Source organism: Pseudophryne corroboree, unplaced genomic scaffold, assembly GCF_028390025.1.
Source record: "Pseudophryne corroboree isolate aPseCor3 unplaced genomic scaffold, aPseCor3.hap2 scaffold_671, whole genome shotgun sequence".
NCBI classification, from domain to species: Eukaryota; Metazoa; Chordata; class Amphibia; order Anura; family Myobatrachidae; genus Pseudophryne; species Pseudophryne corroboree.
Genome location: NW_026970258.1, coordinates 152412 through 177779, shown reverse-complemented (window position 1 = coordinate 177779; position 25368 = coordinate 152412). Strand labels below are relative to the sequence as shown.

General features: G+C 45.5%; 13 non-coding genes and 1 pseudogene across 13 annotated transcripts; all 14 read right to left on the bottom strand.

The window, feature by feature from the left end:
* Nucleotides 1-865: 865 nt before the first annotated feature.
* LOC135037359 (U1 spliceosomal RNA) lies at nt 866-1028 on the bottom strand. The gene has a single exon (XR_010231921.1). It is a non-coding gene; the product is annotated as a U1 spliceosomal RNA (small nuclear RNA).
* Nucleotides 1029-1180: 152 nt separating this feature from the next.
* LOC135037344 (U1 spliceosomal RNA) lies at nt 1181-1344 on the bottom strand. The gene has a single exon (XR_010231906.1). It is a non-coding gene; the product is annotated as a U1 spliceosomal RNA (small nuclear RNA).
* Nucleotides 1345-2019: 675 nt separating this feature from the next.
* LOC135037370 (U1 spliceosomal RNA) lies at nt 2020-2182 on the bottom strand. Its single transcript, XR_010231934.1, has one exon. It is a non-coding gene; the product is annotated as a U1 spliceosomal RNA (small nuclear RNA).
* Nucleotides 2183-2334: 152 nt separating this feature from the next.
* Nucleotides 2335-2498, bottom strand: LOC135037337 (U1 spliceosomal RNA). Its single transcript, XR_010231899.1, has one exon. It is a non-coding gene; the product is annotated as a U1 spliceosomal RNA (small nuclear RNA).
* A 674-nt stretch (nt 2499-3172) lies between these two features.
* On the bottom strand, nt 3173-3335 carry LOC135037364 (U1 spliceosomal RNA). The gene has a single exon (XR_010231927.1). It is a non-coding gene; the product is annotated as a U1 spliceosomal RNA (small nuclear RNA).
* Nucleotides 3336-3487: 152 nt separating this feature from the next.
* LOC135037341 (U1 spliceosomal RNA) lies at nt 3488-3651 on the bottom strand. Its single transcript, XR_010231903.1, has one exon. It is a non-coding gene; the product is annotated as a U1 spliceosomal RNA (small nuclear RNA).
* A 674-nt stretch (nt 3652-4325) lies between these two features.
* Nucleotides 4326-4488, bottom strand: LOC135037361 (U1 spliceosomal RNA). The gene has a single exon (XR_010231923.1). It is a non-coding gene; the product is annotated as a U1 spliceosomal RNA (small nuclear RNA).
* Nucleotides 4489-4640: 152 nt separating this feature from the next.
* LOC135037339 (U1 spliceosomal RNA) lies at nt 4641-4804 on the bottom strand. Its single transcript, XR_010231901.1, has one exon. It is a non-coding gene; the product is annotated as a U1 spliceosomal RNA (small nuclear RNA).
* A 660-nt stretch (nt 4805-5464) lies between these two features.
* On the bottom strand, nt 5465-5627 carry LOC135037367 (U1 spliceosomal RNA). Its single transcript, XR_010231930.1, has one exon. It is a non-coding gene; the product is annotated as a U1 spliceosomal RNA (small nuclear RNA).
* Nucleotides 5628-5779: 152 nt separating this feature from the next.
* On the bottom strand, nt 5780-5943 carry LOC135037340 (U1 spliceosomal RNA). The gene has a single exon (XR_010231902.1). It is a non-coding gene; the product is annotated as a U1 spliceosomal RNA (small nuclear RNA).
* Nucleotides 5944-23686: 17743 nt separating this feature from the next.
* Nucleotides 23687-23828, bottom strand: LOC135037372 (U1 spliceosomal RNA; annotated as a pseudogene).
* A 151-nt stretch (nt 23829-23979) lies between these two features.
* LOC135037342 (U1 spliceosomal RNA) lies at nt 23980-24143 on the bottom strand. Its single transcript, XR_010231904.1, has one exon. It is a non-coding gene; the product is annotated as a U1 spliceosomal RNA (small nuclear RNA).
* A 670-nt stretch (nt 24144-24813) lies between these two features.
* On the bottom strand, nt 24814-24976 carry LOC135037362 (U1 spliceosomal RNA). Its single transcript, XR_010231924.1, has one exon. It is a non-coding gene; the product is annotated as a U1 spliceosomal RNA (small nuclear RNA).
* Nucleotides 24977-25128: 152 nt separating this feature from the next.
* Nucleotides 25129-25292, bottom strand: LOC135037352 (U1 spliceosomal RNA). Its single transcript, XR_010231914.1, has one exon. It is a non-coding gene; the product is annotated as a U1 spliceosomal RNA (small nuclear RNA).
* Between the last annotated feature and the right edge of the window lie 76 nt (nt 25293-25368).

Genomic DNA, 25368 nt, shown 5'->3' with positions numbered 1-25368 from the left:
CTGAGCAGCGGCCCTCCCCAGCCCTATCCCAAATCATACTTATTTTTCATAGGAGATACCATGGTCATGAAGATTGATCTCCCAGGGTGAGGATCATTCATTGCATTCTGGGTATGCTGACCCATATGATTTCCCCAAATGTGGGAAACTCGACTGCATTATTGACCATGGTATCTCCTATGCAAAATAAGTATGATTTGGGATAGGGCTGGGGTGGGCCGCTGCTCAGGCATATCTCTGTCAAGTAAAGGAGATTCAACTGAGGCAGCACAAGGGAACTCTCATCTGGGGACAACAACTGCAGGGAGAACACATATTTTCAGATGAACATGGGAGGGCAGAAGGCTGCCCAATACTGAAGCACCTTCAAACAACAAACCAAATGCAACAACTAGTGCAAGCAATCCTGGGGGAAGGCCTGCAGCAGATGGATTTGCATATGGTGATGTCATCCAAGCAGTGGGTCAAAGTTGGCTTCAACCCTCGTCTGCATATGAAAAGAGAAAAGGGGTGTGCAGGGCATGGCGGCCTTTTGCGGTGCTTGGATGACCCCTAGTTCGCATTAAACACCTCCACCCTCCTTCGGTGTGGGGCTCATGTTGGCTATGCCCCAGCCCCTTAAGCATTCAAGCTGATTTCTTGCAGCAACTGGAAACTGTAACAGCTCCAGAGCTGCTCTGTAAGGCAAGTAAAAGGGTGTGGGCCCTGCAGCACTACCTGTAGTTCGCATTGTGCGTTGGAAGGCACAAAGTAAGCAGACGGGAGAAGTCAGGATAGTGCGCAAGGGCATAGAAGGGAGCGGCTCAAGAAAAGAGAAGTGGAAACAGACAGCAAACTAGGCTGGAGAGAGACCTGAGACAAAGAGATCTGAATTATACGAGAGCCGACCAGGGGAAACACAAAATATGCAGTCAAGTGTCCCACATTTGGGGAAATCGCAGGAGCAGCACACCCAGAGTGCAATGGGTGAGCCTTGCCCTGGGAGAAGCACCTTCATGATCATAGTATCTCACCTGGCAGGTAAGTAGGAGTTGGGCTAGAGCTGGGGAGGGTCGCTGCTCGGGCACCCCCCTGTCAAGTGAAGGAGATCCAACTGAGGCAGCACAAGGGAACTCTCGAAAGAGGAACAAGGCTAGAGGAAGATCTGAGACAAAGAAATTTGACTTTTACCAGAGCTGACCAGAGGAAAGCACAAACACAGTCCCCCACTACCACAAATAATGCAGTCAAGTTTCCCACATTTGGGGAAATCACAGGGGTCAGCATACCCAGAATGCAATGAATGAACCTCACCCTGGGAGAAAAATCTTCATGACCATGGTATCTCCTATGCAAAATAAGTATGATTTGGGATAGGGCTGGGGAGGGCCGCTGCTCAGGCATATCTCTGTCAAGTAAAGGAGATTCAACTGAGGCAGCACAAGGGAACTCTCATCTGGGGACAACAACTGCAGGGAGAACACATATTTTCAAATGAACATGGGAGGGCAGAAGGCTGCCTAATACTGAAGCACCCCCAAACAACAAACCAAATGCAACAACTAGTACAAGCATTCCTGGGGGAAGGTCTGCAGAAGACGGATTTGCATACAGTGATGTCATCCAAGCAGTGGGCCAAAGTTGGCTGGAACCCTCATCTGCATATGAAAAGAAAAAAGGGGTATGCAGGGCATGGCGGCCTTTTGCGGCGCTTGGATGACCCTTAGTTCGCATTAAACACCCCCACCCTCCTTCGGTGTGGGGCTCATGTTGGCAATGCCCCAGCCCCTGAAGCATTCAAGCTGATTTCTTGCAGCAGCTTGGCACTGTAACAGCTCCAGAGCTGCTCTGTAAGGCAAGTAAAAGGGTGTGGTCCCTGCAGCACTGCCTGTAGTTTGCAATGTGCATTGGAAGGCCCAAAGTAAGCAGACAGGAGGAGAAGTCAGGATAGTGCACAAGGGTATAGAATGGAGGGGCTCAAAAAAAAAAGAAGTGGAAACAGACAGCAAACTAGGCTGGAGAGAGACCTGAGACAAAGAGATCTGAATTATATGAAAGCCGACCAGTGGAAATACAAATTATGCAGTCAAGTTTCCCACATTTGGGGAAATCACAGGAGCAGCACACCCAGAGTACAATGGGTGAGCCTTGCCCTGGGAGAAGCACCTTCATAATCATAGTATCTCACCTGGCAGGTAAGTAGGAGTTGGGCTAGAGCTGGGGAGGGTCGCTGCTCAAGCACCCCCCTGTCAAGTGAAGGAGATCCAACTGAGGCAGCACAAGAGAACTCTCGAAAGAAGAATAAGGCTAGAGGAAGAAATGAGACAAAGAAATCTGACTTTTACCAGAGCTGACCAGAGGAAAGCACAAACACAGTCCCCCACTACCACAAATAATGCAGTCGAGTTTCCCACATTTGGGGAAATCACAGGGGTCAGCATACCCAGAATGCAATGACTGAACCTCACCCTGGGAGAACAATCTTCATGACCATGGTATCTCCTATGCAAAATAAGTATGATTTGGGATAGGGCTGGGGAGGGCCGCTGCTCAGGCATATCTCTGTCAAGTAAAGGAGATTCAACTGAGGCAGCACAAGGGAACTCTCATCTGGGGACAACAACTGCAGGGAGAACACATATTTTCAAATGAACATGGGAGGGCAGAAGGCTGCCTAATACTGAAGCACCTCCAAACAACAAACCAAATGCAACAACTAGTACAAGCATTCCTGGGGGAAGGTCTGCAGAAGACGGATTTGCATACAGTGATGTCATCCAAGCAGTGGGCCAAAGTTGGGTGGAACCCTCATCTGCATATGAAAAGAGAAAAGGGGTATGCAGGGCATGGCAGCCTTTTGCGGTGCTTGGATGACCCTTAGTTCGCATTAAACACCCCCACCCTCCTTCGGTGTGGGGCTCATGTTGGCAATGCCCCAGCCCCTGAAGCATTCAAGCTGATTTCTTGCAGCAGCTTGGCACTGTAACAGCTCCAGAGCTGCTCTGTAAGGCAAGTAAAAGGGTGTGGGCCCTGCAGCACTACCTGTAGTTCGCATTGTGCGTTGGAAGGCACAAAGTAAGCAGACAGGAGGAGAAGTCAGGATAGTGCACATGGGTATAGAAGGGAGAGGCTCAAAAAAAAAGAAGTGGAAACAGACAGCAAACTAGGCTGGATAGAGACCTGAGACAAAGAGATCTGAATTATATGAAAGCCGACCAGTGGAAACACAAATTATGCAGTTAAGTGTCCCACATTAGGGGAAATCGCAGGAGCAGCACACCCAGAGTGCAATGGGTGAGCCTTGCCCTGGGAGAAGTACCTTCCTGATCATAGTATCTCACCTGGCAGGTAAGTAGGAGTTGGGCTAGAGCTGGGGAGGGTCACTGCTCGGGCACCCCCCTGTCAAGTGAAGGAGATCCAACTGAGGCAGCACAAGGGAACTCTCGAAAGAAGAACAAGGCTAGAGGAATATCTGAGACAAAGAAATCTGACTTTTACCAGAGCTGACCAGAGGAAAGCACAAACACAGTCCCCCACTACCACAAATAATGCAGTCAAGTTTCCCACATTTGGGGAAATCACAGGGGTCAGCATACCCAGAATGCAATGAATGAACCTCACCCTGGGAGAACAATCTTCATGACCATGGTATCTCCTATGCAAAATAAGTATGATTTGGGATAGGGCTGGGGAGGGCCGCTGCTCAGGCATATCTCTGTCAAGTAAAGGAGATTCAACTGAGGCAGCACAAGGGAACTCTCATCTGGGGACAACAACTGCAGGGAGAACACTTATTTTCAAATGAACATGGGAGGGCAGAAGGCTGCCTAATACTGAAGCACCCCCAAACAACAAACCAAATGCAACAACTAGTACAAGCATTCCTGGGGGAAGGTCTGCAGAAGACGGATTTGCATACAGTGATGTCATCCAAGCACTGGGCCAAAGTTGGCTGGAACCCTCATCTGCATATGAAAAGAGAATAGGGGTATGCAGGGCATGGCGGCCTTTTGCGGCGCTTGGATGACCCTTAGTTCGCATTAAACACCCCCACCCTCCTTCGGTGTGGGGCTCATATTGGCAATGCCCCAGCCCCTGAAGCATTCAAGCTGATTTCTGGCAGCAGCTTGGCACTGTAACAGCTCCAGAGCTGCTCTGTAAGGCAAGTAAAAGGGTGTGGGCCCTGCAGCACTGCCTGTAATTTGCATTGTGCATTGGAAGGCCCAAAGTAAGCAGACAGGAGGAGAAGTCAGGATAGTGCACAAGGGTATAGAAGGGAGGGGCTCAAAAAAAAAGAAGTGGAAACAGACAGCAAACTAGGCTGGAGAGAGACCTGAGACAAAGAGATCTGAATTATATGAAAGCCGACCAGTGGAAATACAAATTATGCAGTCAAGTTTCCCACATTTGGGGAAATCACAGGGGCAGCACACCCGGAGTGCAATGGGTGAGCCTTGCCCTGGGAGAAGCACCTTCCTGATCATAGTATCTCACCTGGCAGGTAAGTAGGAGTTGGGCTAGAGCTGGGGAGGGTCGCTGCTCAAGCACCCCCCTGTCAAGTGAAGGAGATCCAACTGAGGCAGCACAAGGGAACTCTCGAAAGAAGAACAAGGCTAGAGGAAGATCTGAGACAAAGAAATCTGACTTTTACCAGAGCTGACCAGAGGAAAACACAAACACAGTCCCCCACTACCACAAATAATGCAGTCGAGTTTCCCACATTTGGGGAAATCACAGGGGTCAGCATACCCAGAATGCAATGAATGAACCTCACCCTGGGAGAACAATCTTCATGACCATGGTATCTCCTATGCAAAATAAGTATGATTGGGATAGGGCTGGGGAGGGCCGCTGCTCAGGCACATCTCTGTCAAGTAAAGGAGATTCAACAGAGGCAGCACAAGGGAACTCTCATCTGGGGACAACAACTGCAGGGAGAACACATATTTTCAAATGAACATGGGAGGGCAGAAGGCTGCCTAATACTGAAGCACCCCCAAACAACAAACCAAATGCAACAACTAGTACAAGCATTCCTGGGGGAAGGTCTGCAGAAGACGGATTTGCATACAGTGATGTCATCCAAGCAGTGGGCCAAAGTTGGCTGGAACCCTCATCTGCATATGAAAAGAGAATAGGGGTATGCAGGGCATGGCGGCCTTTTGCAGCGCTTGGATGACCCCTAGTTCGCATTAAACACCTCCACCCTCCTTCGGTGTGGGGCTAAGCCCCAGCCCCTGAAGCATTCAAGCTGATTTCTTGCAGCAGCTGGGCACTGTAACAGCTCCAGAGCTGCTCTGTAAGGCAAGTTAAAGGGTGTGGGCCCTGCAGCACTACCTGTAGTTTGCATTGTGCGTTGGAAGGCACAAAGTAAGCAGACGGGAGAAGTCAGGATAGTGCGCAAGGGCATAGAAGGGAGCAACTCAAGAAAAGAGAATTGGAAACAGACAGCAAACTAGGCTGGAGAGAGACCTGAGACAAAGAGATCTGAATTATACGAGAGCCGACCAGGGGAAACACAAATTATGCAGTCAAGTGTCCAACATTTGGGGAAACCGCAGGAGCAGCACACCCAGAGTGCAATGGGTGAGCCTTGCCCTGGGAGAAGCACCTTCATGATCATAGTATCTCACCTGGCAGGTAAGTAGGAGTTGGGCTAGAGCTGGGGAGGGTCGCTGCTCAGGCACCCCCCTGTCAAGTGAAGGATATCCAACTGAGGCAGCACATGGAAACTCTCGAAAGAAGAACAAGGCTAGAGGAAGATCTGAGACAAATAAATCTGACTTTTACCAGAGCTGACCAGAGGAAAGCACAAACACAGTCCCCCACTACCACAAATAATGCAGTCGAGTTTCCCACATTTGGGGAAATCACAGGGGTCAGCATACCCTGAATGCAATGAATGAACCTCACCCTGGGAGAACAATCTTCATGACTATGGTATCTCCTATGCAAAATAAGTATGATTTGGGATAGGGCTGGGGAGGGCCGCTGCTCAGGCACATCTCTGTCAAGAATTTATAAAGTCTATACATATATATAACCAAATGTCAATATATATATATAGAACCCAGCGCTCCTATCAAAACTTATCTATTTCACCAATTTGTTGCTTATTTAATCTTTATACATCTATTAATTTTCACCATATATTATAAAATGCTGCTCCCATAGGTAGTACTGTTCTACCAATAATAAACCAAATTTTAAAGATAATCACATTTGTTATAAAGGGAGCGCAAAAAATAAAATATACAAGCTCTTTATTTTAAAAAAATATATATAGACAGAAGAAACCCACATTCAATAAAATACAATGGAGTCAACATATATAGGCACCACTATCCATATCTAAATGTAATCAGGATCTATTTCATATTGCCCTTGATGACAACGGAATGTTTATTAAAGTGTCCAAAAAATCCTCCTGGATACAGCTGTTGTAATTTAATCGTTACTTTCCAATTGTAATTGATACATTAAATTCCTTCTTGTGGATGAACAGCAACAGTTGTAACCAACGCCTCTTATTTACTGCAGTTAAAGTTCATATGTAACTCACGTGAGTAATGAAAGAAAACAGGGGGAGAGCGCTGTGATGGTTGGTGAAACACAGCGGTATGCTACGACCCCCGTTAACCGTGGCTGGATCATATTGGCACTCGCGGTCGGGATATTTCTCCCTGCCGTGGGGTAGAGACCTCCTTTTGCTCGGTCTCAAATTGCTTTTTCCCCTTCACCGCTGTCTTTACATCAGACGTCCGCCGTGATGTAGCTCGTTCATGAACGGGCTTTATATCTCAGCAATCAGAGTGTCCTGTAATCACCTTTCTTACGCGTTTCTCCGCTGTTATCCAAGAGCGGTTTCGTCAGAGGATACATCAGCAGCCTAGCAGGCTCTTTTTAAAATGCACCGGACCAATAGCATTACTAATTAGTTGATTGGATACATACATGTACTAATTGGATGCATACATGTAATGACTCACATATGGAACAACTTTCTAATTGCAATTGCACATATAAAGGCATTTCATAATATAAAAATAAGCAACATGGTGATTAAAAATAATAATAAAATAAGCAACAAGGTGGTTTAAAAAATAACAGAAAATATATAATCTATATACAGATTAACCTATAATCTGTCAATCAATACCTCATATCTATAATCACATATACATAATTCAGAGACTCAGCACTAAGGATCCCCATTTACTTATATAAAACTGTCAAAATCAGAAAAATATCACTATGCACACTGCCATATCTGCACCTCATGCGAGCTCCCGCTGCGCGTGCAAGAGCTCTCCCGTGCGTGCGCATACTCGCAGTCGCGTACACCCGCAGGCGCACGATATGCGGATTTACGGTAGAGTTTGTATGCGTCTAGCGGGCGACTCAATCGATATATATTTTAACCATATAATGTATTTTGTAGATTATGGTCCCTTTGATAGAATCTGAAAGTTTAGTTAATATAGCATGTTCATGGACAGAGAGATCCCTCTTTGTTTGATACGAAGGGTCAGACATGAGTCATACAGTGGTGTTTAGTATCCATCGGAAGAGTATTTAATTAGCAATATTCCGGTGTTGGTTTGAAGCAGATTAATCGCTCGTGCGAATAGTTATGGACATAAGAAGTTTATGTACTTTTACTATTATTTGCACTTACTTATCCATGCGGCGGGAAACCTAGTTTCCCACCCACCTGAGCAGTTGGAAATAGTCACAGCCCACCTGTATGAATCAACCTATAACCTTTTGTTATAATGCGAAGACGAATTCCTGTGTCCAATGAACAATGAGATTGTAGGGACCATTGAATTGTATTGTGTGTGTGGGGCATAAATAGACAAGCCGATCATATCCAGCTCTCACTCTTCAACGGTTCTCATTGCTGATAATCGGGAGCTGGATATCCAGAGGCGCATGCAATCGTTCCCCTTGGGCGTAAGTTTTTCTCCGCAATCATATTGTCTTTATTGGTATTGTGGGCCATATCTCTCTCTCTCTCCTCTCCTCTTTCTCTCATTTTTTTCCTTAAACGTACTTGTATTGTATTGTATTTCCTGTGTAGTTATCTGGTTAGTTAGTCTATGTTATATTGGTAGTGTATGACTTGTATTGTATTATTCTTTTGCAAGTATAACATTCATATAAGGCGTTAGACCCTAAGCCCGGCATTTGTGTATTTCTTATGGTGTTAAGTATTCTAAGGTCTGTCGGAGACGCTCGAACAGCTTTAAGTTAATAAGGTTACATTGTGTTGCATCTACACCCCACCATTACACTAAGGTTTTTCCTGTATAATACATTGTTCATGGTTTACATGTAAAGGTTTAACATTGTGAGCGTCTGCGCCGCTGGTGATCTCCTCGTGGTCCCGAGCGTACGCTACGCTAAGCGATTGTTACGCAACGTGCGTACCCTTACGGTACTCCAGACGTCAATAGCGTACAGTGCTCTGAGGCCTCTTAAAGGGTTTTAAGTAAGATAAATATTTAGCTTTATCAATTGGCGGCTCGTCCGTCCTTCACATATCTGCACTAGGTAATTTCAGCAGACATTATCCATCAGCAAAGGGCGGGAGGTCATATTCCTCGTAGTGCTGTCTGGATAAGCGTCTGCTTCGCTTAGTAAAGGGTGCTGAGGGAATCCGGAACCGGAGGTAAGAACAACACGCTAGTGTCTTTTAAAACTGTTTATTTCTGTCTTGCGTACGCACGCACATATCTGCATTTCTTTTCATTTTCGTGTATTTTCACATATCACTCTTCTGTTTGCCATTTTATAATTGATAAACGTGCTAAGAGAGATTTGCCGCTATTTCATAGTTAAAGAGTAAAAGTAATACATTAAGGTGTAAATTGAAAAGCACGCACGCAGCTCTACCTAAAGATACAAGGAGAGATTTGTGTGGTGTTCGGTAGATTATCGAGGATCATCTACATTGATAAACGTGTAAAATTGTGTTACGGTGGATATTTGCTTTGTGTACACGTGTCTCTAACAAAGGGTGAGACTCGCGTACGCAACTCAAAGGCCGACGCACGCAGCGTATATTACGCAACGGAGCGTCCGGGTACGCCCACGTAACTCAAATCACACGCTAGTGTTATTGTAACAGGCGAAAAGGTGGCAACGCGATAAATAGCGCAAATCTATTTTAGTGTCCGAAATTTAGATTAACAGATCCTTCTCCAAATTTACAACACATCTGGTCTAAAGGAAAGAAAATTTCTGCGCAGAAATAGAAATAGAAACAAAAGTGTACATGTGGTGAGTGAGTGTGTGCATATATAAGTTTATACAATTTTTTGAGGTTGAACCACAAGAAGTCGAGTTCTCGCAGGGTACATACATGTAAGTGACGTGCATGGTGGCAAGGGAGGCATCCTTTGTTAAACATAAAATCTGAGCATTAGAGTATAGCAGACCAGGAGGTCTATTGTAGCACAGACCAGGAGGTCCGGAATTGACCAGGAGGTCCAGGTACAGCAGACAAGGAAGTCCGCTATAAATAGAGAAAAGAGCACAACCCAGGGGGTTGGTGCAGAACCCATATAGGCCATTAAAGCTCATGCTGAAGGAATTCGCAGCCGCAATTTTCGATTCCACTGGTCGCTCTGCACATAAGATTAGTTGCTTATGTGCAGACTGATTGTACCGCACGTAATTGTGTGCATTAGTTAATCTGACCAGTACCATTTGTGTACGAAACGGGTCATAAACACTATTTGTACATTCTGACGTGATTTGTGTAATTTTTTATTTTCTGAAGGGAAGTTCGCTGGTCACTCAGGAATTATCCAACAACCAACAGTTACTGGAAAGGGTTAATGCTCTGCGGATCACACTCACATGTTCCAGTAAACGAAGGTTCATAGGGGCCCTGGGTCGAGTACGCCAGCACTAGGGCAGTGTGTAGGTCGTATTGGTCGGCGTGGGCGAGTGAGTGGGGTACTCGGTAAACCGCCACCGTCAGCCTATCTTGAACATTTTGGTTTTGTAAGGGTTCGCTGAAGACCCTGATTGAAGGTCAGAGGTGGTGAAAGCAACACCTACAGGTATGGGGGCCAATTGTTCAGGTAGGGGGCGATCAACCTCGGTTCGGGTTGATTCAGTAAACCGACCAATCGGGTCGGCAAGGTACGTAATGTGTGAAAAATACGGTTCACACACAGAGGTTTTATGTGATGAATGGGAGAGAATGACGGTACATGACGGGGAGAAGTTCCCAAGAGTAGGCAGCTTTAGCCCAGAAGTGTTACAAAATCTAAGGAGGAGGATATGTCTCATTAAATCAACAAAGAGACGGATTAAACATTATGATTATTTGCAGTTATGGCAACAGGAGGGTGAAATACAGAGAGGATTGGCTCAGGCGGCGGGATCTAACCCTATCAGGAAACTGATAGCCACGGCACCGCCGCCACCATACATATCAGGAGAGAAATCGGTTGCGGAGAATGACGCATTAGGGTGTAACAAACAAACACTTAGCAACTGTGTAAATGTTAATAAGTTAACCAATGCAAGTATTAACCCGTGCAAGTTGTACCCTGTTTTGAACTTTCCCCAGGAGTGTGATCAAGAGGATGAATCGGCAACAATATCGGCGCTCTCTCTAGCAGCCACCATATCAGAAACAACAGTAGGCACGGCCCAACCCTTAAGATTAGTAACAAAGGCCCCTAGCGGAGGGACAGGTGAGGTCGTATCAACAGGTAAGTACGGCACCATACACTATGCTGAAACCATTTCACCACAGGCTGTAGAATCTACACAGAATGATGTTATTAAACTTGCTCCCGTGAGGGTAATAGCAGTTCCAAATGGGAAAACGGACACTACAGGAGTCACTCCTATCAGGAACATTGCCATGTACAGCCCGTTTTCCCGAATGGAATTAAGAACCATAGTGTCTGAATTCCCTGACCCTAGGAAAGACTTAGTTGCTAGCCAGAAATACATCAGAGACCTAGGGAACACTTTAGAGCCCAATAACAAAGACTGGCAGGTATTGCTGAGGGCTTGTTTACCCTCCAATGTCGACTCGGCTCAATTTTTAGCTGACTGTGGATTGGATCAGGATGTACCTCTTACAGATGTGTACAACAAAGACAATGTAAAAAGGATAAGTTTACAGTTAAAGGAGTATTTTCCAGCTGTAGTTAAATGGAACAAGATTTTCTCCATTAAACAAAAGGAGTCAGAAACAGCTGCAGAGTATTTTCACAGGGCATTACTAGATATGGCAAAATACACAGGCATAGAGGACATTAAAACAAACATAAACCATCGAGAAGTAGCAGTATCTGTACTAATGGATGGTTTAAAAGAGGCATTAAAGACAAGGGTACAGACCACGCAACCATGTTGGCGAGGTCTGTCGGTGGCTACTTTGAGAGAGGCAGCTGTGGATCACGATCGGAATATCACCAGACACAGGGAATTACAAGGTGATAAGTTAATGGCCGTAAGTATACAGGCCCTGACCACAAGGCAGCCTTTGTATAAATCACCAAACCCTGTGGGTAAGTCGAATGTGGTAACCTGTTATTTCTGTCATAGAGAGGGACACTTTGCACGAGACTGTAAATCGAGAAACATACAAAAGTCTTATCAACCCCCTAGACAACGACACGACACACGACATTGGGAGCAGGGTCCGCAGAAACGGAGTTATGAGCCACATGCAGGGGAAACAAAAAGATACCCCCCGAACAGAGACTGGCAAGCCTCTGGCAGTTCCCAGTTAACCCCTTCACAAGTAGTTGCTGCCAGCGGGATTCAGGGAGGTCACCATACCCAATAGGGGTGTGGCCATACCTGTAATCTGCAGCCAGTAAAATTGATTGCAAGTCTTGGTAGTGAACCCGAAATTGCAATTGATGTAGCTGGTAAAACATTAAACTTTCTTGTAGATACGGGGGCGGCCAAATCAGTGATAAATTCGACAGTGGGCATGAGAACCACTGGTAAGACAATTCCAGCCATGGGAGTAACGGGAGTAGTCCAGCATTACCCTGTTAGCAAACCAGCCGAGATTACAATAGGGCCTTTACATACCAAGCATTCCTTTTTGCTGGCTGCATCGGCACCGACAAATCTCTTGGGAAGAGACTTATTGTGTAAAATGGGGTGCGTCATTTATTGTACTCCTGAAGGTGTATTCTTGGACATACCTGAGAATCACGCTCAGGAAGTGCGAGACATGTTAGACTCCCCATCAAAATTAATGTCACATACCATTATGACAAATAGGACTCCATCCCAAGTAGAAGAAATGACATCCCAGATACCAGAGTCACTGTGGACTAAAGACGGACAAGACACTGGATTGATGGCAAACGTAGCTCCAGTAGTTGTGCAAGTAAAAGATGGTAGGATAGCTCCAAAAATCCCACAATACCCTCTGAAGCCAGAGGTGGAGTTAGGAGTATACCCAGTAATAGAGTGCTTGCTACAACAGGGCATCCTGGTAAGAACATCCAGCACAGCCAATAGTCCCATCTTCCCTGTGAAAAAGAGTGGGGGGAGGGGTTACCGGCTAGTGCAGGATTTAAGGGGGATTAACAAAATAGTTGAGAGTCAGTTCCCCGTAGTGCCAAATCCAGCTGTCATCCTTATGCAAATCCCTCCCACTGCGAAATTTTTCACTGTTATTGACCTCTGCTCCACTTTCTTTTCGGTACCTCTGCACCCTGACAGCCAATATTTGTTTGCATTTACATACAGAGGAGTCCAATACACATGGACTCGATTACCACAAGGTTTCATAGACAGTCCAAGTATTTTTTCCCAGGCTTTGCATGATTGTTTACAGTCTTTCCAACCAGAGAGTGGATCAATATTGATACAGTACGTGGATGATTTACTACTGTGTTCAGATTCATTGGAAGCATCCCTGAAGGATACGAAACAGCTCCTGTTTCATCTTTCAGACACAGGACACAAGGTTTCCAAAGACAAGTTGCAATTATGCCAAACTAAAGTAAAATATTTGGGACACTGTCTAACACAAGGACTGAGACACCTGACCGCTGATAGAATTCAAGCAATTAGAGACATGACTCTGACTCAAACCCAGCAACAGATCAGAACGTTTTTAGGAATGTGTGGGTATTGCCGTAACTGGATCCCAGGATTTTCCATTCTAGCATTACCTTTGCAGGAGATGGTCTCCTCAAACAAGCCTGATCGGATTTCGCACACAGACGAGTCCGAGATGGCATTTGAGAGACTTAAACAGTGCCTAACGCAGGCACCAGCATTAGGTATGCCAGACTATGGGAAACCCTTTGAGCTGTACGGAACAGAAAGTGCTGGTTGCGCAGCAGGCGTCCTAACCCAAAAGCACGGTGATGCCAGCAGGCCGGTAGCATACTACAGCGCTCAGCTAGATACGGTAGCGCGATCCCTCCCCACATGCTTGCGAAGCGTTGCTGCGATAGCATTGCTAGTAACGAAAAGCGAAGATGTAGTGCTAGGTCACAACCTCACAATTCATACACCACATGCAGTGTCAGCCTTGCTAAATTCTGCCCAAACCAGACACGTCTCATCAGCGCGGTTTACAAGATGGGAATTGGCACTAATGGCCCCCGTAAACATCACCATAAGGAGATGCAGTGCATTAAATCCTGCAACATATCTCCCAGGTGTGCCTGGACAGGCACAAAGGGTGGAGGATGAGAGTGGTGGGGAAGGAGAATTTAATACAAAGGAGGACACACATGATTGTATGGAATATTTGACCCAAAATTTTACCGCAAGGCCTGACATCAGTGACAACCCACTGGAAGATGTAGATCTTACCTTCTACACGGATGGTAGTTGTCACAGACAGTCGGACTCGGGAGACTTGTGTACTGGATACGCAGTCGTAGATGATCAAGGCACCATAGAAGCAGAACCGCTAGGCCCACCTCACTCAGCCCAGGTTGCTGAACTGGTCGCCCTAACCAGAGCATGTGAATTGGCTAAGGGCAAATCAGCCAATATCTACACCGACTCTAGATACGCATTCGGGGTAGTCCATGATTTTGGAGCCCTATGGCGCCTCAGAAATTTCATGACGGCAGCTGGTACACCGGTAGCGCATGCAGCTCACATCAAAAGGCTTCTAGCAGCGATACAGGAACCCGACAGAGTGGCTGTTATCAAGTGTAAAGCACACACATATAGCCAGGACCCAGTATCACTTGGTAACAGCCGAGCAGACGAAGCTGCTAAGTTAGCAGCTGGTACCTCCAGACAGACAGACACCACACAACTGATGGTATTTAATACCATCAACACACAGAAGTTGTGTGAGATGCAAAATTTGTGTTCCACACAGGAAAAGGCAGTCTGGAAGGCAAAAGAATATGGCCAGGAGTCCTCAGGACTCTGGACGGATGGACAGGGTAAACCAGTGGCCCCCAGAGCATATCTTCCATGTTTAGCTGAGGCAGCACACGGGCTGACTCATCTGGGCAAGGAGGGAATGTGCAAGTTGGTAAGAGCATATTGGTGCGCCCCAGGATTTTCATCTCATGCAGGTAAGAGAGCAATGTCATGCCTTACCTGTTTGAGGAAGAACATCGGAAAGGCAATACCAACAGAACCATCTCATATTCCACCTACAGGCGGCCCTTTTCAGGTAATACAGATTGACTTTATTCAATTACCCCCTTGTCGAAATTTGAAATATGTACTTGTTTGTATAGATGTATTCTCAAATTGGGTTGAAGCATTTCCTGCGGCCACAAATACCACTATGTTTACTGCTAAGAAAATTGTGCAGGAATTTGTGTGTAGATATGGTATCCCTAGAATAATCGAAAGTGATAGGGGTACCCATTTTACAGGTGATGTCTTTCAAGGAATGTGTAAGTTGATGGGAATTGATAGTAAGCTGCACACTCCATACCATCCACAGGCGAGTGCGAAGGTGGAAAGAGTGAACAGCACTATTAAAAATAAACTGAGCAAAGTTATGGCAGAAACAGGATTGGCATGGCCAGAAGCTTTACCCATAGTACTGTACAGCATCAGAACCACTCCCAGGTCCCCTCTTAATCTGTCTCCCTTTGAAATCTTGTTTGGTCGACAACCGCATGTTATGATTAACCCTCAGGATGATTTGAAGTGTAACAATGAAGTGACTGTAAAGTACCTGATTAACATGAGTAAACAGCTAAGGAATCAAAATGATAATTTGAAGTTATTGATTCCTGATTTACCAGATAGTAATTGTCATGACATTGAACCTGGGGATTATATAATGATACGGAATTTTCTACGCTCAGGTTGCCTTATTGACAGATGGGAAGGACCATACCAAGTCTTATTGACTAGCACTACAGCATTGAAGGTTGTCCAGAGAGAGACTTGGGTTCATTCGTCCCATTGTAAGAAGGTTGCTGATCCAGAGAGGTCCCGTGATAAGGAACAGACGGTAGAGGAAGTTGTATCACTGGAGTGTCTGTTCCAGGAGGACTGAGGCGGCACCTGAGCATTGAAAATCACAAGATCAAAAGCAGTTGTCGATTCCCTGTTCCCTTTTATTGTTTTTCTCCACTTCCCATCCCCTCTCCCTCAAATTATTTTTTCCCCCTTCTCATTCTTCTTCGTTTCCTCCTATAAGATGGACTTGCCCCAAGAGACTGTGATCCGGATTTTCCTGTTGACCATGATGTTGACCAGAGCAGTCTGTTCCGGCGAGAGTACCATGGAGGTCGAGAAAGGTTCTGGAATGGGTTCTGATGACAAAGATGGAGGCGTAGTTTTCCAAGAACAACTTAACCAACAAGTAAAGGCGAGTATCAGAAAACGATCCGATAGCATTGACAATAGAAGGAATTGTGAAGGATTGTTAGCTGAAGAAAACTGTATCTGTAGGCTCTGTGACAATGTAGTTGAGGATGGGTGCATCAAGAAATGCCAATCCAGTTTTAATATCCACATGGACCGGCAGCCCTTGAGTGACTATCACTCCTTAGTGGGTAGTGTGTTAAATCAAACAGATTGTTGGGTATGCTCTCAAGTACCTCAAGGTCATAGCAAATCAGGACTAGTACCATTTCCTTTAATGGTAGGGGAGGTACTTGAGCTAAAGGGTGGGGGACCGGTGGACAGGAGGTTTAATATCTCCAGTCCTCCTAGTTTGAAGCTCCACCAATATTATGTGGATAGATCCCTAATATGTTTTAACATTTCCAATCCCCGAAAGCCGGGAAATTGGGAAGTGTCATGGAGTAACCAAACCATGACCTTTTCATATAGAGCAGATAGAATGCCGACAGATACAGAGCTTATACGCCACATAGCCAGTAGAGAAAAATCTTTCCGATATAGGTATACCCTAGGAAGTAGGATTACGAGAGTTGGAGAGGTATCACCAGGATACTGTGCACATATCGTACAAACTGATACGTGTACCAGACAGATGGGAGAATTAGGGTTAGGAGATTTCACATGGAAGATGTGTAATATGGTTATGTCCTACTCCGTCCCATATGTTCTCCCCGATGATGCCTATTTCATATGCGGGAGGAAGGCGTATAAGTGGCTTGCCCCAAACTCTGAAGGATTGTGTTATATTGGAAAAGTACTGCCTGAAGTAATGACTGTATCACATGCCAAAATTAAAGATATACACCGTGGTGCCCAAGCTCCTTATACTCATACTCATTACGAGCATGTAGTTAAACGGCACCTGATAGAAAGAACAGAGCATCCGGCCTCTGACATGATCCATGAATCCACCGGGATTCAGGTTCTACTCGCGTTAGACATCACTCGCACCGCCAGAGGAGTGTTGAATTATAAATACATATCTGCGCTTGCAAATTTGTTAGACAATATCACAGAAATGTATGATGACACTTTTAGGTATACTGGAAGAGAGCTTCAAGCTTATAAAACAGAACTGGTTCAGCATAGAATGGTTCTTAATTATCTCACAGCAGTAACAGGTGGATATTGTGTCACACTGGCAACGCAGTACGGCGTGAAATGCTGCACATATATAACGAATAGTACCGAGGATCCGGTCGAGGTCATAGACCAAAAGATGGACGATATTCTCCAATTAAAGTGGGAATTTCGCAGGAGACACAATCTCACCCTTGCTGCTGTGGGTAATGAGCTGACTGGTTGGGTGTCATGGTTGAACCCGTGAAATTGGTTCTCTGGTTTAGGAGAATGGGCTCAAGGAGTCATAATGGATGTAGGGAAGTTTCTTCTATGTATCTTAGGTGTTGTCATAACGATTGGCTTGACATTTAGATGCGGTCAGGCTTTAATGAAGTGCAAACGTAGTACCAGGGTAATGAGTCTAAGGAGTGAGGAAATTGTAATTCCAATGGATTTGATTTATGACCCAACTGTAGAAACAATGATGTGATGAAAATGCGATTATACGGTCCGTTTCTTTCACCTGTTTTTCCGTTTTTTCCAAGGTAAAAAGACCCACTTTTTGACGAGGAATTTGATGACCCTGTATACAGACAACTGATGGATTAAAGAAGAAGTTTTGACAACCTTATACACAGATATTTGATAAACTATGCCATAGACCCCCAGTTTCCCTAGAAATTTTAAAATTACGCTAGCCCAACACTTTTGTAAGTCTATGGACATTGACAAAGCTTTTTGCCCACACCTTTTGACAAAAGCCCAAAGAAGACTGCATTCAACAGACACCGAACAAGACTTCAACCGACAAATGTTCATTAACCTGACTTAGAATACCACTGCATTTACCATAATTGTGTCTTATCTTCATCTCTACAACCTTCAGGTAATTACACACATAGGGGTAAATTTACTAAGGTCCCGATTTTGACCAAGATGCCGTTTTTTTATCAAAGTGTCATCTCGGTAATTTACTAAGCAATAATCACGGCAGTGATGAGGGCATTCGTAATTTTTTGGAAGTCCAACAAAAAAAATACAAATGAATACACCATCGGTCAAAACGCGGCTGTTTAAGTATGAATCTCGGTAATTTACTAAGAAGTGCAAAGCAAAAAACAAACAAACACTGCCGTGAAAAATTACAACTCGTAAAAAAGTGCTAAAAAAAAACAGACCTGCTTTTTTAATCCGTGATTGTATAGGCATGCACGGATCCATGAGATCCGTGCATGTATATCAGTGGGAAGGGGTTGGAAAGTGGTTATTTTCTTAAAAAAAATTGCGTGGGGTCCCCCCTCCTAAGCATAACCAGCCTCGGGCTCTTTGAGCCGATCCTGGTTGCAGAAATATGGGGAAAAAATTGACAGGGGTTCCCCCATATTTAAGCAACCAGCATCGGGCTCTGCGCCTGGTCCTGGTTCCAAAAATACGGGGGACAAAAAGAGTAGGGGTCCCCCGTATTTTTAAAACCAGCACCGGGCTCCACTAGCTGGACAGATAATGCCACAGCCGGGGGTCACTTTGATATAGTGCCCTGCGGCCGTGGCATCAAAAATCCAACTAGTCACCCCTGGCCAGGGTACCCTGGGGGAGTGGGGACCCCTTCAATCAAGGGGTCCCCCCCCCAGCCACCCAAGGGCCAGGGGTGAAGCCCGAGGCTGTCCCCCCCCCATCCAATGGGCTGCGGATGGGGGGGCTGATAGCCTTTTGTGATAATGAAAATATATTGTTTTTAGTAGCAGTACTACAAGGCCCAGCAAGCCTCCCCCGCATGCTGGTACTTGGAGAACCACAAGTACCAGCATGCGGCGGAAAAACGGGCCCGCTGGTACCTGTAGTACTACTACTAAAAAAATACCCAAAAAAAGACAAGACACACACACACCGTGAAAGTAAAGATTTATTACATACATGCACACAAACATACATACATACTTACCTTATGTTCACACGAGGGTCTGTCCTCTTCTCCAGTAGAATCCAAGGGGTACCTGTTGAATAAATTCTACTCACCAGATCCCGGGTCCCAGGGTCCTCGGGGCAACCATTTGTAATCCAGGTACTTGCATAAAATAACAAAACGGAAAGCCGAGCCACGAACTGAAAGGGGCCCCATGTTTTCGCATGGGACTCCTTTCCCCGAATGCCAGAAACCCACTCTGACTTCTGTCTAAGTGGGTTTCTTCAGCCAATCAGGGAGCGCCACGTTGTAGCACCCTCCTGATCGGCTGTGTGCTCCTGTACTGAGTGACAGGCGGCACACGGCAGTGTTACAATGTAGCGCCTATGCGCTCCATTGTAACCAATGGTGGGAACTTTCTGCTCAGCGGTGACGTCACTTTAGGTCAACCGCAGGGCAGAAAGTTCCCACCATTGGTTACAATGTAGCGCATAGGCGCTACATTGTAACACTGCCGTGTGCCGCCTGTCACTCAGTACAGGAGCACACAGCCGATCAGGAGGGTGCTACAACGTGGCGCTCCCTGATTGGCTGAAGAAACCCACTTAGACAGAAGTCAGAGTGGGTTTCAGGCATTCGGGGAAAGGAGTCCCATGTGAAAACATGGGGCCCCTTTCAGTTCGTGGCTCGGCTTTCCGTTTTGTTATTTTATGCAAGTACCTGGATTACAAATGGTTGCCCCGAGGACCCTGGGACCCGGGATCTGGTGAGTAGAATTTATTCAACAGGTACCCCTTGGATTCTACTGGAGAAGAGGACAGACCCTCGTGTGAACATAAGGTAAGTATGTATGTATGTTTGTGTGCATGTATGTAATAAATCTTTACTTTCACGGTGTGTGTGTCTTGTCTTTTTTTGGGTATTTTTTTTAGTAGTAGTACTACAGGTACCAGCGGGCCCGTTTTTCCGCTGCATGCTGGTACTTGTGGTTCTCCAAGTACCAGCATGCGGGGGAGGCTTGCTGGGACTTGTAGTACTGCTACTAAAAACAATATCTTTTCATTATCACAAATGGCTATCAGCCCCCCCATCCGCAGCCCATTGGATGGGGGGGGACAGCCTCGGGCTTCACCCCTGGCCCTTGGGTGGCTGGGGGGGGGGACCCCTTGATTGAAGGGGTCCCCACTCCCCCAGGGTACCCCGGCCAGGGGTGACTAGTTGGATTTTTGATGCCACGGCCGCAGGGCACTATATAAAAGTGACCCCCGGCTGTGGCATTATCTGTCCAGCTAGTGGAGCCCGGTGCTGGTTTTAAAAATACGGGGGACCCCTACTCTTTTTGTCCCCCGTATTTTTGGAACCAGGACCAGGCGCAGAGCCCGATGCTGGTTGCTTAAATATGGGGGAACCCCTGTCAATTTTTTCCCCATATTTCTGCAACCAGGATCGGCTCAAAGAGCCCGAGGCTGGTTATGCTTAGGAGAGGGGACCCCACGCAATTTTTTTTTTGGATTTTACAGTGTTTAATTAAAAAAAAAAAAAAAAAAATGAACCCCAGCACGGATCACACAGATCCGGCCGAGATTCATTGTAAAAAAGTCGGCAGTGTTTTGCTAATCACTGCCGTAAAAATTAAAAAAAAATCACGAATGACATCGACATCGGAACAAAAGAAAAACCCGAATACGACAGCTTAGTAAATCCGTCGTAACAAATTTAAAAAGTTGCAGTTTTACACTTTCGATGTCATTCGTGATTGAACTTTGACCTGAAACGGGAAAACACGAATCTTAGTAAATTTACCCCATAGTCGATAGGGAATACACGCACAGATATCAGCATTCACATATTCCCCCATTCATGTATCATCAACTAAAATGTGCTCCCCGATTTTGTTACAACCACAGCCGAAAAGAGCTCGGTAAAGTTTGACAGCCCATCCACAGACCCGTACCACGGGATAAGAAGGAATTCAAATGTATACTTCGCAATACCTCGAAGCTTGATTTAAAACACGTACGGCACGATGATACATGACCCCCCAAACATGGATTCATACACACATGCTTCTGCTATCTCAATAGGTCATACCCTTTTCCTACCTTCTCCTCTCCTCCCTTACCCAATCATAGAAATGTATTTACACTTGATATATATTTTTCTCGTTTTGAAATGTTTTAGGAAGTGGCAGTTATTGTTGACTGCCAAAGGGTGGACTGTCAAAGTCAGAAAAATATCACTATGCACACTGCCATATCTGCACCTCATGCGAGCTCCCGCTGCGCATGCAAGAGCTCTCCCGTGCGTGCGCATACTCGCAGTCGCGTGCACCCGCAGGCGCACGATATGCGGATTTACGGTAGAGTTTGTATGCGTCTAGCGGGCGACTCAATCGATATATATTTTAACCATATAATGTATTTTGTAGATTATGGTCCCTTTGATAGAATCTGAAAGTTTAGTTAATATAGCATGTTCATGGACAGAGAGATCCCTCTTTGTTTGATACGAAGGGTCAGACATGAGTCATACAGTGGTGTTTAGTATCCATCGGAAGAGTATTTAATTAGCAATATTCCGGTGTTGGTTTGAAGCAGATTAATCGCTCGTGCGAATAGTTATGGACATAAGAAGTTTATGTACTTTTACTATTATTTGCACTTACTTATCCATGCGGCGGGAAACCTAGTTTCCCACCCACCTGAGCAGTTGGAAATAGTCACAGCCCACCTGTATGAATCAACCTATAACCTTTTGTTATAATGCGAAGACGAATTCCTGTGTCCAATGAACAATGAGATTGTAGGGACCATTGAATTGTATTGTGTGTGTGGGGCATAAATAGACAAGCCGATCATATCCAGCTCTCACTCTTCAACGGTTCTCATTGCTGATAATCGGGAGCTGGATATCCAGAGGCGCATGCGATCGTTCCCCTTGTGCGTAAGTTTTTCTCCGCAATCATATTGTCTTTATTGGTATTGTGGGCCATATCTCTCTCTCTCTCTCCTCTCCTCTTTCTCTCATTTTTTTCCTTAAACGTACTTGTATTGTATTGTATTTCCTGTGTAGTTATCTGGTTAGTTAGTCTATGTTATATTGGTAGTGTATGACTTGTATTGTATTATTCTTTTGCAAGTATAACATTCATATAAGGCGTTAGACCCTAAGCCCGGCATTTGTGTATTTCTTATGGTGTTAAGTATTCTCAGGTCTGTCGGAGACGCTCGAACAGCTTTAAGTTAATAAGGTTACATTGTGTTGCATCTACACCCCACTATTACACTAAGGTTTTTCCTGTATAATACATTGTTCATGGTTTACATGTAAAGGTTTAACATTGTGAGCGTCTGCGCCGCTGGTGATCTTCTCGTGGTCCCGAGCGTACGCTACGCTAAGCGATTGCTACGCAACGTGCGTACCCTTACGGTACTCCAGACGTCAATAGCGTACAGTGTTCTGAGGCCTCTTAAAGGGTTTTAAGTAAGATAAATATTTAGCTTTATCAAAACCTTTTAGGGTAACATAAATCCATGCCACTACTAAAGCATTTCTTGTGGCGCAGGGGAAACATCAAATGCACTCTATGCAGCTAGTCCCATGTTCGAATCCAACCCGCTGAGCTTAACATCCATATTATTTATTTACTTTTAATGGGATCATTCTATCAATTCATTTTTACCTTTAATTTTTGTTAATATTATTTCTATATTTCATTATTTTAACCCCTGGAATAATTACATTGCTGTTTAAACAACAAAAAGAATTGAAGAAAAAATAAATATTAAACAGACAATTTAAGGATTCGAAGATTTAAATATTTAAAGATTTTAAAATTTAAAACAGGGAGGGGGGGAGGGAGGGGGGCCTTTTGGGAGAAGGAGGGGAAAAAAATAAAAATAGAAAAAAAAATATATATATAGAACCAAGAGAAAGTGTAAAAAGAGGATGGAGGAAGAAATCTGATGTTCATCATTACTAGTGGATTTTACTAAAGAACTTTAAAGGAACACACACAACAGGATTATACAGTTTCATCCTAAGAGGAAAGCTGTTTCCAAAATAGCTACTTCTAATAATTTTGTTTATTTATTAAACATACAATAAATGGATATTCAATAAATAATATATTAGGTAAATCAATAGATAAAATCTTCAGAGACTGCCAATGTTGTTCAGTTCGATGCTCTCATTCAGACCATCAGGTGTAAGGGTACCCAAAGAAAAAATCCAAAATGCCTCCCTTGTCAAGTAAAGGAGATTCAACTGAGGCAGCACAAGGGAACTCTCATCTGGGGACAACAACTGCAGGAGGTACACATATTTTCAGATGAACATGGGAGGGCCGAAGGCTGCCTAATACTGAAGCACCCCCAAACAACAAACCAAATGCAACAACTAGTACAAGCATTCCTGGGGGAAGGCCTGCAGCAGATGGATTTGCATATGGTGATGTCATCCAAGCAGTGGGTCAAAGTTGGCTTCAACCCTCGTCTGCATATGAATAGAGAAGAGGGGCGTGCAGGGCATGGCGGCCTTTTGCGGCGCTTGGATGACCCCTAGTTCGCATTAAACACCCCCACCCTCCTTCGGTGTGGGGCTCATGTTGGCTATGCCCCAGCCCCTAAAGCATTCAAGCTGATTTCTTGCAGCAGCTGGGCACTGTAACAGCTCCAGAGCTGCTCTGTAAGGCAAGTAAAAGGGTGTGGGCACTGCAGCACTACCTGTAGTTCGCATTGTGCGTTGGAAGGCACAAAGTAAGCAGACGGGAGAAGTCAGGATAGTGCGCAAGGGCATAGAAGGGAGCGGCTCAAGAAAAGAGAAGTGGAAACAGACAGCAAACTAGGCTGGAGAGAGACCTGAGACAAAGACATCTGAATTATATGAGAGCCGACCAGGGGAAACACAAATTATGCAGTCAAGTTTCCCACATTTGGGGAAATCACAGGGGCAGCACACCCAGAGTGCGATGGGTGAGCCTTGCCCAGGGAGAAGCACCTACATGATCATAGTATCTCACCTGGCAGGTAAGTAGGAGTTGGGCTAGAGCTGGGAGGGTCGCTGCTCGGGCACCCCCCTGTCAAGTGAAGGAGATCCAACTGAGGCAGCACAAGGGAACTCTCGAAAGAAGAACAAGGCTAGAGGAAGATCTGAGACAAAGAAATCTGACTTTTACCAGAGCTGACCAGAGGAAAGCACAAACACAGCCCCCCACTACCACAAATAATGCAGTCGAGTTTCCAACATTTGTGGAAATCACAGGGGTCAGCATACCCAGAATGCAATGAATGAACCTCACCCTGGGAGAACAATCTTCATGACCATGGTATCTCCTATGCAAAATAAGTATGATTTGGGATAGGGCTGGGGAGGGCCGCTGCTCATGCACATCTCTGTCAAGTAAAGGCGATTCAACTGAGGCAGTACAAGGGAACTCTCATCTTGGGACAACAACTGCAGGGAGAACACATATTTTCAGATGAACATGGGAGGGCAGAAGGCTGCCTAATACTGAAGCACCCCCAAACAACAAACCAAATGCAACAACTAGTGCAAGCATTCCTGGGGAAGGCCTGCAGCAGATGGATTTGCATATGGTGATGTCATCCAAGCAGTGGGTCAAAGTTGGCTTCAACCCTCGTCTGCATATGAAAAGAAAAAAGGGATGTGCAGGGAATGGCGGCCTTTTGCGGCGCTTGGATGACCCCTAATTCGCATTAAACATCTCCACCCTCCTTCGGTGTGGGGCTTATGTTGGCTATGCCCCAGCCCCTGAAGCATTCAAGCTGATTTCTTGCAGCAGCTGGGCACTGTAACAGCTCCAGAGCTGCTCTGTAAAGCATGTAAAAGGGTGTGGGCCCTGCAGCACTACCTGTAATTTGCATTGTGCGTTGGAAGGCACAAAGTAAGCAGACAGGAGAGGTCAGAATAGTGCGCAAGGGCATGGAAGGGAGCGGCTCAAGAAAAGAGAAGTGGAAACAGACAGCAAACTAGGCTGGAGAGAGACCTGAGACAAAGACATCTGAATTATACGAGAGCCGACCAGGGGAAACACAAATTATGCAGTCAAGTTTCCCACATTTGGGGAAATCACAGGGGCAGCACACCCAGAGTGCGATGGGTGAGCCTTGCCCTGGGAGAAGCACCTTCATGATCATAGTATCTCACCTGGCAGGTAAGTAGGAGTTGGGCTAGAGCTGGGGAGGGTCGCTGCTCGGGCACCCCCCTGTCAAGTGAAGGAGATCCAACTGAGGCAGCACAAGGGAACTCTCGAAAGAAGAACAAGGCTAGAGGAAGATCTGAGACAAAGAAATCTGACTTTTACCAGAGCTGACCAGAGGAAAGCACAAACACAGTCCCCCACTACCACAAATAATGCCGTCAAGTTTCCCACATTTGGGGAAATCACAGGGGTCAGCATACCCAGAATGCAATGAATGAACCTCAACCTGGGAGAGCAATCTTCATGACCATGGTATCTCCTATGCAAAATAAGTATGATTTGGGATAGAGCTGGGGAGGGCCGCTGCTCAGGCACATCTCTGTCAAGTAAAGAAGATTCAACTGAGGCAGCA